At 43.2% G+C, this 12,382-nt stretch overlaps 1 non-coding gene across 1 annotated transcript; it reads left to right on the top strand.

Moving 5' to 3' along the window:
* Window positions 1-2,260: 2,260 nt before the first annotated feature.
* On the top strand, window positions 2,261-2,367 carry LOC115836863. The gene has a single exon (XR_004031855.1). It is a non-coding gene; the product is annotated as a U6 spliceosomal RNA (small nuclear RNA).
* Window positions 2,368-12,382: the final 10,015 nt, after the last annotated feature.

Below are 12,382 nucleotides of genomic sequence, written 5' to 3'. Positions count from 1 at the left end.
ATAAAATAAAGTGTCAATCTCTTTGTCTCCTTGAGGGGCAGCTTTAGGACAGAGTGCCAGGCAGGGGTGAGTGGGCCGAGGCTACAGTCCCCAGCGCTGAGGAAAGCCCAGCTCTGGGCTCCACGGACGGCACGAGGAGGTTCCCTCTCTGCAGGCGTTGGCAGTTACACCCTGGGTGTGCAGGCTCCCAGCGTCTCCTCGGAGAACTCAGGAAACTCACCAAGGCATTCACTGAATAGGAGTTCGGCTTTGAAACTGTGAAGTAGCAGCGCCCCCTGCCTGTGCATGGCCGCCATAGCTAGGAAGCCTTCCCAAGTCGGGAGGACCCCACAAGGAGCTCCGGAGGCTCCTCCAAGGCCGGGAGAACCTCACACAGGCATCCAGGAGCAGCTCTGCTCCCATGGGGACCTGGAACTTACTTGGAACTCAGCAGTCCCTGCTCTTTCTTCCCTTCCTGCTCCCCCACCTACCTAAAATCCCAGGAGCTAGCAAAGGACGAAGGCTCTCCCCAGAGCTTCTGCCACAGAGGGGTGCTGATGGGTGGGCTGCAGGTGGGCCTGAGCCCCTGCCCCCCTTAGCCCCGGCTGATTCTGTTTGTGGCCGTCCTCAGCTGACTGGATGCTGTCATGGTGGCATGGCAATCATTATAAGCATCTCGGTTATATTACATTACGGTCTTCTCACTATATTGAGATCATCTCAATTACTACCCAAAGATTAGTGCAAGCTGCCATGACGCATATGCATCCGGTGTTTACTCTTACTTCATGGCCCTAGTAGTGCTGTATTGATGCCAAAGCATGAGAGACTGTCACTTGATCATGATTTCCAAAGGCTGTAACCAATCTGGCCCAATTCCTGACTTGGCTTGGACAAGCCTCCTCCCTTCTCCACACACTATCCCATTCCTAGGTTCCGTTTTCACTTTAGTTCTTCTACCAGTGTTAGATGCATGTTTTCCTTAATCTTTACATTTAAAAATAAAATTAAAATGCAAAATCATCACATGAATACACACTTCTCAATTTTCTTTTTTTAAATATCCCAAACATCAGAACAGCACTACTCAATAAACGCCCTCATCAAGTGCTATGAATACACCAGTTGGCATCAGATACGTCTCCCTAGACAGCAACGTTTCTGTGTCCATGGATCAACAGTCCACTTATGACAGAGCTTCCGATTCAGGCAGGCCCTGGCAGGCTAATTTCACCTCCATGATTTTATATGCAAGTTAGAGCTACTCGCTGAAACTGCTCTTCCCTGAGTTCTGCCTGTCAGGGATGGAGGTGGAGAAGCTATCCATAACACTTCTCTCTTCATTAGCCCCACAGGCAACACGCCAGCCTGTCCTTCACTCTGCCTTCAAAGCATGCTCTGTGGCTGGCAACTTCCTGCCACTTGGACTGCTACCACCAGGAACCAATTTCCCATCTATCTTCAGCCCCAAGGCTCCTGCCCTCACCCTGCCTCCCTCCTGTCACACCAGCCAGAAGGATCCTTGCAAACCCCACCTCAGATCATGTCAATTACTAAAAATAAATTCAGGAGCTCTCCACTGCACTCTATAATTTGACTCAAAATTCTTAGCTTGGCCCTCCAGGGCTCACCTAATCCACTCCCTGCCTAATTCTCCAACCTCCTTTGGGGTTTCTGCTCTCCCTACTCCTGATGATCTGCCACATGCCTCTCCTGGAATTTATGCCACCTTCCCATCTCAGAGTCATGGTTCAGCGTTTTTCACCCGGTTTATTCTTATTTATCCTGCAGGCTCAGCTTTAATGTTCCTCCTGTGAGCTCACAACCTATATTATTCTTTCTCATTGCAACATGTTCTTTGCATTGACATGCAACCATTTGTGTATCTATTGTGTATGATCCTTCGGGGGTGATACATTTTGGGACAGGAAGGAAAGCATCCTTTTGTATGGGATGCATCCCCAGCACCAAGCCCCAGGGTCAGCTGGAGTAGTTGTTGAGTTGACATGGATGGAATTAGTGAAGAAATGAATGGGCTGTATAGGGTTGACAGTATTCACTCATAAAGGTTTAGTGACTTGCCTCCTGCCACACCCTCAGCAAGTGGACATGCAGTTCCTAGGTGAACTGCACCATCTGGAAGACTCCCTAGGAGAAGAAATGGGGAGAGGGGCTGCAGGAGGGAGGTGAGAAAATTCCAGAACAGTTGGTTCTCCAAGACAGAGTCCCCTTAGAGTGGGGCTGTAAAGATATGTGAGAAGCATAGTCAATGTTCACACTTGTGCTCACTTCGGCAGCACATATACTAAAATTGAAACAATACAGAGAAGATTAGCATGGCCCCTGTGCAAGGATGACATGCAAATTCGTGAAGCTTTCCATATTTTTTGGTGGAAGCAATTTTGGAGGTAGTGGAAGCTACAATGATTTTGGCAATTACAATAATCAGTCTTCAAATTTTGGACCCATGAAGGGAGGAAATTTTGGAGGTAGAAGCTCTGGCCCCTGTGGTGGTGGAGGCCAATATTTTGCCAAACCACGAAACCAAGGTGGCTATGGTGGATCCAGTAGCAACAGTAGCTATGGCTGTGGCAGAAGATTTTAATTAGTAAACAAAGCTTAGCAGGAGGGGAGAGTCAGAGAAGTAACAGGGAAGCTACAGGTTACAACAGATTTGTGAACTCAGCCAAGCACAGTGGTGGCAAGGCCTAGCTGCTACAAACAAGACATGTTTTAGACAAATACTCATGTGTATGGGCAAAAAACTCGAGGACTGTAGTTGTGACTAATTGTATAAGAAGTTTTTTTAGTTTCTGTTCTGTGGAAAGTGTAAAGCATTCCAACAAAGGGTTTTAATGTAGATTTTTTTTGCACCCATGCTGTTGATTGCTAAATGTAATAGTCTGATAATGACGCTGAATAAATGTCTTTTTTTTTAAATGTGCTGTGTAAAGTTAGTCTACTCTGAAGCCATCTTGGTAAATTTTCCCAACAGTGTGCAGTTAGAATTCCTTCAGGGTGATGCCAGGTTCTATTTGGAATTTATATACAACCTGCTTGGGTGGAGAAGCCATTGTCTTCAGAAACCTTGATGTAGTTGAACTGATAGTTACTGTTGTGACCTGAAGTTCACCATTAAAAGGGATTACCCAAGCAAAATCATGGAATTATTGGTGATAAAAGTGATTGTTGGCACATCCTATGCAATATATCTAAATTGAATAACGGTACCAGATAAAATTAGAGATGAGAATGAAGCTTGTGTATCATCCATTATCGTGTGTAATCAATAAACGATTTAATTCTCTTGAAAAAAAAGTTCACGCTTGTTAGGAAAAAAAAAGTCTCCCTTGGTTTCATAATGCAGAATGTTGAAAGTAAGGCTCTCCCTACGACGCCCTTACCCCCACCTCCACCCCCCCAATAACGGGAAATACGGGCCGTCTTCTCTGAAGGAAGATTTTTGAGTTTATCTGAAGGAGGCAGGTGTAAAAAACGACTGGGAAACTGCAATATGCCTTTCTGCCTCTCCTCTGAGCACAGCGAAATGCTGCTGGCCGCGGCAATGTGCGTCTCGATGATCCCCGCAGCCCCACGGACCCAGGAGAGGCCGGCACGGAGCCTGGGGCGGACTAACAGCAGAGGGCGCCATAGAGCAGGCCGCGACCGCCAGGTGCGGCCTCCGCGCCCGGGTGAAGTCCGCCGGCCTGGAGCAGCTCCAGCCAGACCCTGCCGCTCTCAGACTGGGGCGGCCCTCTCCCTTGCCCTCCTCTGCTCGGCTGTGATTTCGCTGTGCTTCTGTGGGAGAAAATGCTATAAGTGACTCTACGGACATCTGTAAAAATAAATGCCAGCTACTATGACAATTCAGGTGTACAGGTGACATGCGATCTTCAGAAAGAAGCTAAGAGTCTGGGGTAAGGGTGGGAAGGGGGATGTGGTTCGTTGTTTTTTGTTTTTCTGCTTGGCTTGTGGAGTCCGTTCAGTGCGTAGTGCTTTTTGTTTGCTTGGTTGTTTTTTTTTTTAATGTCTTAGGTTAAACTTTGTCTTTCTGGGAAAAGCTACTTTGGTTAAAATTTGTCTTTCTGGGAAAAGCTGCTTTTTCCCAGGGTGATTTGACACAACTCTGGTGCAATGCACTAACTTAGATCGAAGAAAACGGGCTGAAGAGACCATTTACCCACATGTAAATCCCAGTAGGCCGTTTTTTAAAGAACCTCCGCCGGGATTGGGAGTCATTCAATCAAGGAGTGTTAGAGCTGGAAGAAACCTTAGAAATTAAACAGCCTTTTTATTATTAGATTAAAAAGGAGGCCCAAAGAGGAGAAGGAACTTGTCCAAAGTCACAGCACCTTTGAATGCAGTGGGGCTGATTTCCAGTCTGGGGCACAAGGGAAACTTTCAGTGAAAGGTTGGTGGTGTGTGTTGTTAAGCTTTCATTCTATTCTGTATTATATAAACATTGTAAGGAAAATTGAGAAAATGCCATTATTTTGATTGCCAGGAATCCTCCCACATCAAGGCGATCATTGTTAATATTTTTGCTCTATAATTTTCCAGCCTTTTAAACTTATATATCAAAACTTGTATCAATACAAATTTATATCGGTTTACTAAAACTGGATCACACCATCCTTATTGCTTTGCAACCACTTTTTTTTTTTTTTGGTCATCAATATAGCTTGAACACTTTTCCATGTCAACTAATATATATCTACATCATAATTCCTAACAGATGCGTAACTATTCCCTTCAGTGGGTGCACCTTCATTAGTTTAATCAAACCCCTATTGATGGGCATATAAGCTTTTTCCAATGTTCAACATTTTTTTTTTTTTTTTTGAGATGGAGTCTGGCTCTGTCACCCAGGCTGGAGTACAGTGGCATGATCTCAGCTCACTGCAAGCTCTGCCTCCCAGGTTCAAGCAATTCTCCCTCCTCAGCCTCCTGAATAGCCAGCATTACAGACACCTTCCATCACTCCCGGCTAATTTTCGTATTTTAAACAGAGATGGGGTTTCACCATGTTGGCCAGGCTGGTCTAGAACTCCTGACCTCAGGTGATCTGCCCGCCTTGGCCTCCCAAAGTGCTGGGATTACAGGAGTGAGCCACTGCGCCCGGCCCAATGTTAAACTTTTATAACACATTTGCATTAAATGTTCTTGTCCGTCCATCTTTCGCACAGGTGGTGTCCACCTACTGATGGGTGTGGCTTTTTGTAGGAATGCAGTGTGATGGTGTAGGCTGGGCTTGGACACTGCCTTGGAAACTTTCTGCATCTTTACACAAGCCACAACCTTACTAGGCCCCAATTCTCTCATCTTCAGATGGAGGTGATCATAGTGCTGGTCTCCTAAGGGTGTTGGGAGGATTCGATGAGGTCATATATAGAAAGTGATTGGTCAGTGCTGAGCACACACACGCCCTATATAAATGTGAACTCTAAGAATATTACTATCATTACCTCAAACCCTGAAGATTGGCTCAAAATAACCCTCATGGTTTTATTTTACTCTGATTGAGAGTAACTGGAATTTCATGAAGAAGTGTGTAAGTGCTAAACGCTAGTAGCTAAAGCAATACCTCCTTTCTTTCTAACTTAATTCATCCAGAGGAAAAAATAATGATAAACGTAAATGGTGGATGGGCTCTTGAGTTACTTGTTATGTTCTGGTCACATAGCTTAATGCTAGCCCAAAGAGAAAAGTCTATGTTGGCAAGGATGTGGAGAAATTGGAGCACACTATTGGTGGGAATGTAAAATGGTGTAGCCGCTATGGAAAACAGAATGACAGTTTCTTTAAAAAATTAAACATAGAATTACAATACGATCCCGCAATTTCACTTCAGGGTATATACACAAAAGAATTGGAAGCAAGTACTTGCAGAGATGTTTGTATGTGTTCACAGCAGCATTATTCACAATAGTCAAGGGTGGACATAACCCAAATGTCCATCAATGAATGAATGGATAAACAAAGTGTGGCATACACACACGATGAAATATTATTCAGCCTTAAGAGTAAAGGAATGCCTACCACATACTACAACATAGATGGACTTTAAAGACATCATGCTAAGTGAAATAAGCCAGTCACAAAAGGACAAATATGGTATTATTTCACTCATGAGATACCTAGAGCAGTCAAATTCATTAAGACAAAAGGAGGATGATGGTTTCCAGGGGCTGGAGGAGGTGGCAGGGATGAGGCTGCTGTTTAATGGGTAGGGAGTTTCAGTTTTGCAAGATGAAAAGAGTTCTGGAGATGGATGGTGGTGATGGTTGCACAACAATGTGAATGTACCGAATGCCACTGAACTGTCCATCAAAAGGGCTAAGATGATAAACTTTGTGATATGCATATGTTACCACAATTAAAAACAAAATTCTAAAAGAAAGAGGCATAGTGTCTCATTGAAGTTTTTTAAGTTCCCTTCCTAAGCATCAAGTCTTTTGTGATAGATAAAGCCCCCTCTGATCCCTTCTCCTTTGGAAAATGCTCAAAGCACAGCCTCTGGCTCCCCAGTGCCTTCGAACTCATCTCCTCTGTTTTGTCCTTATATCCAGGGTCACCACCATTTGGCAGGCCTAAGCAGTGAGGGGGTGAACACTGAAGCAGAAGCTGTGGTCTCTGAAAGTTTGTTTTTAATCTAGGAATATGCCATGAGTCACCAGGACACATTTCAAGTTCATATTCCCATCTGAGGCATTGGAAACCCATTCCTACCAACCAAATGTATGAGTTACCCACATTTCTTCTGCTTGGTCCCCACCCTCACCTTCCGTCTCCCTCCCTCCTCTCACAGATTGCATCATCCACCCCAGACAGGAATGGGCTGATGGCACTCTGCTCAGAATATCTCCTAGTTCCCTGTACACGCAGGATGAACACCCACCCGAAAAGTCTTCCACAGCACAGCCACACCTCTCACTCTTCCTTTCACCCTGAGGCTTGCTGCACTCCTCACCCGCTCCAGTAGAGCAGAGCCTGTGGTTTCCTGGCCCAATGGACCTTCCCCATCTCCAGACATGCTTTGCACATCTCCAGCCCAGAGCCTTCGCACGAGCCTTTCCCGCTGTGTTCACTGTGTTGAATTCCTGTTCCTCTTCCTTATCCAGGCTCAATTCTCACTCCTAATTTAATGATGTGGCAAGTCTCTGAGTTAGAGATCGCTCTCATCTGTAGCAGGGGAGAACTAATATATACAACAACAGTGCACATTGATCAATTACTGACTGTGCCAGGCGCTGTTCTGTGCATGTGCTCTGCATGTACAATTCTGGTTTCCTCAGAATCACACTGAGATGTAGCCCCTATTATTATCCCCATTTTTCAATGAGAAAACTAAAGTGGTCCAAAGAATGTAAGAAACTGGCACAAAGCCACCCCCCTAGTAAGAGGTGGAGAGAAGATGAGGATGCTGGTCCTCTGGCTCAGGCTGCTCCTCAAGGTCTCGGTGGGGAGAAAGAGGTAAGGAATGTGAAGTGCTGGGCACAAAAGCAAACCACGGTTCTCCTCCCACCCTCCCAACCGGAGTTTACCTGGAAATGGTTATTTTGTGTCTTTTCCCTTGAATATGTTATTAAATCCCCAAGAACAGGAATTGGCTCTTACTCATCTTCATGTTTCTCCAGCCACCAGCCCAGGTTTTACTCATAGTAGGTGCTCACACTAAAAAGAAGAAAGAAAAGAGAAAAAGGTCTTCGGTGCCTTGAAAGTGCAAAGTGAGGGCTGCAATTTGGGACAAGAGAAAATAGCAGTACAGCATGGTACTCAAAGCCTGGATTTCTGGAGCCAAACAAGCAGATCAAATTGCAGCTTCACTTACAGCTGTGTGACCTTGGGCAAGCTGCTTATCTCTGTGTGCCCCAGTGAGTTGTCTCCTACATACACATGCATGTACAGTCGTCCCTCAGTATCCAAAGGGATTGGTTCCAGGACCTCCTTCGGATACCAAAATCCGTGGATGCTCAAGTCCCTGCTGTGAAATGGCATAGAATTTGCATATAACCTACAAACAGCCTCCCATGTACTTGTTTTTTGTTCGTTTGTTTGTTTGTTTTTTGAGATGGAGTTTTGCTTTTGTCGCCCAGGCTGGAGTGCAGTAGTGCGATCTCTGCTCACTGCAAGCTCCACCTCCCGGGTTCAAGCGATTCTCCTGCCTCAGCCTCCTGAGTAGCTGGGACTTCAGGCGCATGCCACCATACCCTGCTAATTTTTGTATTTTTAGTAGAGATGGGGTTTCACCATGTTGGCCAGACTGGTCTCCATCTCCTGATCTCATGATCCACCCCCTTCGGCCTCCCAAAGTGCTGGGATTACAGGCATGAGCCACTATGTCCGGGCCTCCCATGTACTTTAAGTCATCTCTAGATTACTTATAATATCTAATACAATGTAAATGCTATGAAAATATCTATTATACTGTATTGTTTAGGGAATAATGACAAGAAAAAAGTCTGTACATGTTCAGTACAGACACAATTTCTTTTAAAATATTTTCAATCTGAGGTTAGTTGAATCCATGGTGGAGGAACTCCTGGATATGGCTACAGAGCGCTGACTGAGTCATACTCAGCATAACAACATTGAGATCAACAAGGGACTGCAAATATGGTAGTGGTCTCATAAGATTATAATGGAACTGAAGATTTCTATCACCTAGTAACTTCGTAGTGTCATAGCGCAATGCATCACTAGCATGTGTGTGTGGTGATGCTGGTATAAAGAAGCCTACTATGCTGCCAGTCATGTAAAAGTGTAGTACATACTATTATGTACAGTGCATAATACCTTATCATTGTAACAAACAGCTATGTTACTGGCTTACGAATTTGCTACACTATACTTTTTATTATTATTTTAGAGTGTACTCCTTCTACCTATAAAAAAGTTAACTGTAAAACCAATTGCAGATAGATAGATAGATGAATAGGTGGATGGATAAGTGGATGGATAGATGGATAGATAGATGAATGGATGGATGGATGGATGATAGATAGATGAATGGATGGATGGATGATAGACAGATAGATGGATGAATAGATAGAAAGATAGATAGATAGATGATAGATGATAGATAGATAGATAGATGATAGATAGATAGATAGATAGATGATAGATAGATAGATAGATAATCACGGTGTTATTTTGAGGAACGAATGAATGAATATATGCAAAGCACTTGGAGCAGTGCCTGAACCATGGGAAAGGCTCGATGTGTTTGCTATGATTATAATTCTGTATCTTAGCCCAACAAATGGAACATGAGTTATTAACCACCTACCTTCTGAGAAAATGATAATAAAAGTGCTTATCTGCAAATAGTACCTTCTAAGAGCTCTGCAAAGTGCAGTTCAAATGTTGCTTCCCTTGAGGGTCCCTCCCTGACTCCAGACTGAGTTTCTCATTCTTTCTTCTCTGCTGCATCTGTTTTTGCTGTGTATATTTCATATTTTATGTAAATAGATACAACCTATTTAATCTACTAAATTTTTTAAATTATATGCTTTATGCTGAGTTAATTACAGACTCACAGACAGTTGTAAGGAATAATACAGAAAGACCCACTGTACCCTTCACCCAGTTTCCCCCATTGGTAACATTTTGCAAAACTGTAGCGTAATATCGCAACTAGGATATCAGCGTTGATGCATTTCACATACAGGACAGTTCAATCACCATGAAGACCTCCCTGATGCCCTTTTATAGCCACACCCACCTCCCACCTTTCTCCCCCATCTTGTCCCTAAGTCCTGCGACCACTAATGTGTTCTCTGTTACTTTATCATTTCAAGAATGCTATATAGGCAACAATGAGGCAAGGCCGTGTATTCTACTATTCTACCATATATTCTTGCTATTTTTTATTTTTTTTTGAGATGGAGTCTCACTCTGTCACCCAAGCTGGAGTACAGTGTCACAATCTCGGTTTACTGCAACCTCCCCCTCCCAGGTTCAAGCAATTCTCCTGCCTCAGCCTCCCAAGTAGCTGGGACTACAGGCACATGCCACCACACCTGGCTAATTTTTTGTATTTTTAGTAGAGATGGGGTTTTCATCTTGTTAGCCAGGATGGTCTTGATCTCCTGACCTCGTGATCCGCCCACCTTGGCCTGCCAAAGGGCTGGGATTACAAGCGTGAGCCACCACACCCGGCCTATTCTTGCTATCTTACTTCACCTTACTTCTTCTGGGGAAGCCTCTTCCCTGCTGCTAATCATTTCTTTGTGCAGTCTGTGAATGGTCTTTCAAACAAAAGCGTGAATAAAAGCTCCCTGAAAACTTCAAGACAGGTAATGGATTTTAGTATAACAGAGTAAGAAAGGTTCACTGATAGAGTTTTAGATTTCATATTGCAACTAATCTCTAAAAACACTCGTCACCTGTCAAGTTTTGGTGTAGTATTAAAAAGGAATATCTATACGTATTTGAAAAGACCATTGAAATACTCTTCTCTTTTTTAACTACACATCTAAGTGGGGCTGAACTGTCTTCAGATACTTCAACTAAAATAACATATAATAAGAGATAGAATGCAGAAGCAGATATGAGAATCAGCTGTCTTCCATTAAGCCAGATATTAGAGATCTGAAAAATGCAAAACAGTTCCACTTTTCTCACTAATTTTTTTTTTTTTTGAGACGGAGTCTTGCTCTGTCGCCCAGGCTGGAGTGCAGTGGCGCAATCTTGGCTCACTGCAAGCTCCGCCACCCAGGTTCACACCATTCTCCTGCCTCAGCCTCTCCGAGTAGCTGGGACTACAGGCACCTGCCACCACGCCTGGCTAATTTTTTTGTATTTTTAGTAGAGACGGGGTTTCACCGTGGTCTCGATCTCCTGACCTCGTGATCCGCCCGCCTCGGCCTCCCAAAGTGCTGGGATTACAAGCGTGAGCCACCACGCCCGGCCTTTTCTCACTAATTTTTCTTTGTTTTCATAAAAGTATGCTATTTATATTAGTTTGCATTGGCTATGTTGCTGTTTTCAAATGAATTAGTTTTAAATATCTCTGTTTCAGTTTATGACACATTAAATATTAATTAATATACCAAAAAAGAATGTTATATAAGTGGAACTATGCAGCATGCAACCTTTTGAGATTGGTTTTTATCATTTAGCGTAATTTTTTATTTTTTAAATTTAGCGTAATTTCCTTAAGCTTCATTCAAGTTGTTGCATGTATCATCAGTTTGTTCCTCTTTATTACTGAGCACCATTCCATGGCATGGATGTACCACAGTTTGTTTACCCATTCACCTATTGAAGGACACCTGCGTTGTTTCCAGTTATAACAAATAAAACTTCAGGTACAGATTTTTGTGTGAACATATGTTTTTCATTTCTCTGGGATAAATGCCCAAGAGTAGAGTTGCTGCATTGTGTGGTAGAGGCGTGTTTATTTGTTTAAGAAACTGCCAAACCATTTTCGAGAGTGGTAGGATCATTTTACATTCCCACCAGCAATGCTAAGAGGCCCACTTTCTCCTCATCACCATTTGGTAGGGATAGACAAATGTTTATGTTATCTATTCTGACAGATATGTAACGATATGTCGTTGTGACTTTAATTTACATTTCCCTAATGGCCAATGATATTGAACATCTTTTCATGTACTTATTTACAGTCTCTATATCTTCTTCAGTGAAATGTCTATTCCTTTCTTTTGCCTATGGTCTAAATGGATTTTTTTTAACTGTTGGGTTTGCAGAGTTCTTGATGTATTCCAGATCAGAGTCCTTTGTCAGATATTTGGTTTACAAATATTTTTCCCAATCTGTAGTTTGTCTTTGCATCCTCTTAATAGGGTCTTTCATAAAGCAAAAGGTTTTAATTTTTATGAGATCCAATTTATCAATTTTTCCTTTATGGATCACACTTTTGGAATTGAGTATAATAACTCTTTGCCTAGACCTAGGTCTCAAAAACTTTCTCTAATGTTTTTCTTTTACAAGTTTTCTAGATTTACCTTTTCCATTTCACACTGTGCTCCATTTTTAGCCAATTTTTGTATAAGATATGAGACTTGGGTCAAGATTCTTCTTTTTTCCTGTTTTCTTTTTGCCTGTGGATGTCTAATTGCTTCAGCATCATTGTTGAAAAGCCTATTGCTATGGTTGGAATGTGTCCCCTGAAGTTTGTCTGTTGGAAACGTAATCCCCAATGCAACAGGGCTGGGAGGTGGGGTCTAATAGGAGCTGTTTAGACATCAGGGCTCTGCCCTTATGAATGGATTAATGTCAATATCAGCAGAATAGGTTTGTCATAAAAGCGAGTTGGGCCCCCTGTCACTATCTCTCCCTTGCCATGTGATGCCTTCTGCCTATGTGATGATGCAGTAAGAAGGACCACACCAAATGTGGCCCCTCAATCCTGGACTTCCCAGCCTCCATAACCATG

Source organism: Nomascus leucogenys, chromosome 9 (assembly GCF_006542625.1).
Source record: "Nomascus leucogenys isolate Asia chromosome 9, Asia_NLE_v1, whole genome shotgun sequence".
Classification (NCBI taxonomy): Eukaryota; Metazoa; Chordata; class Mammalia; order Primates; family Hylobatidae; genus Nomascus; species Nomascus leucogenys.
This window is presented reverse-complemented; position numbering and strand designations above follow the sequence as displayed.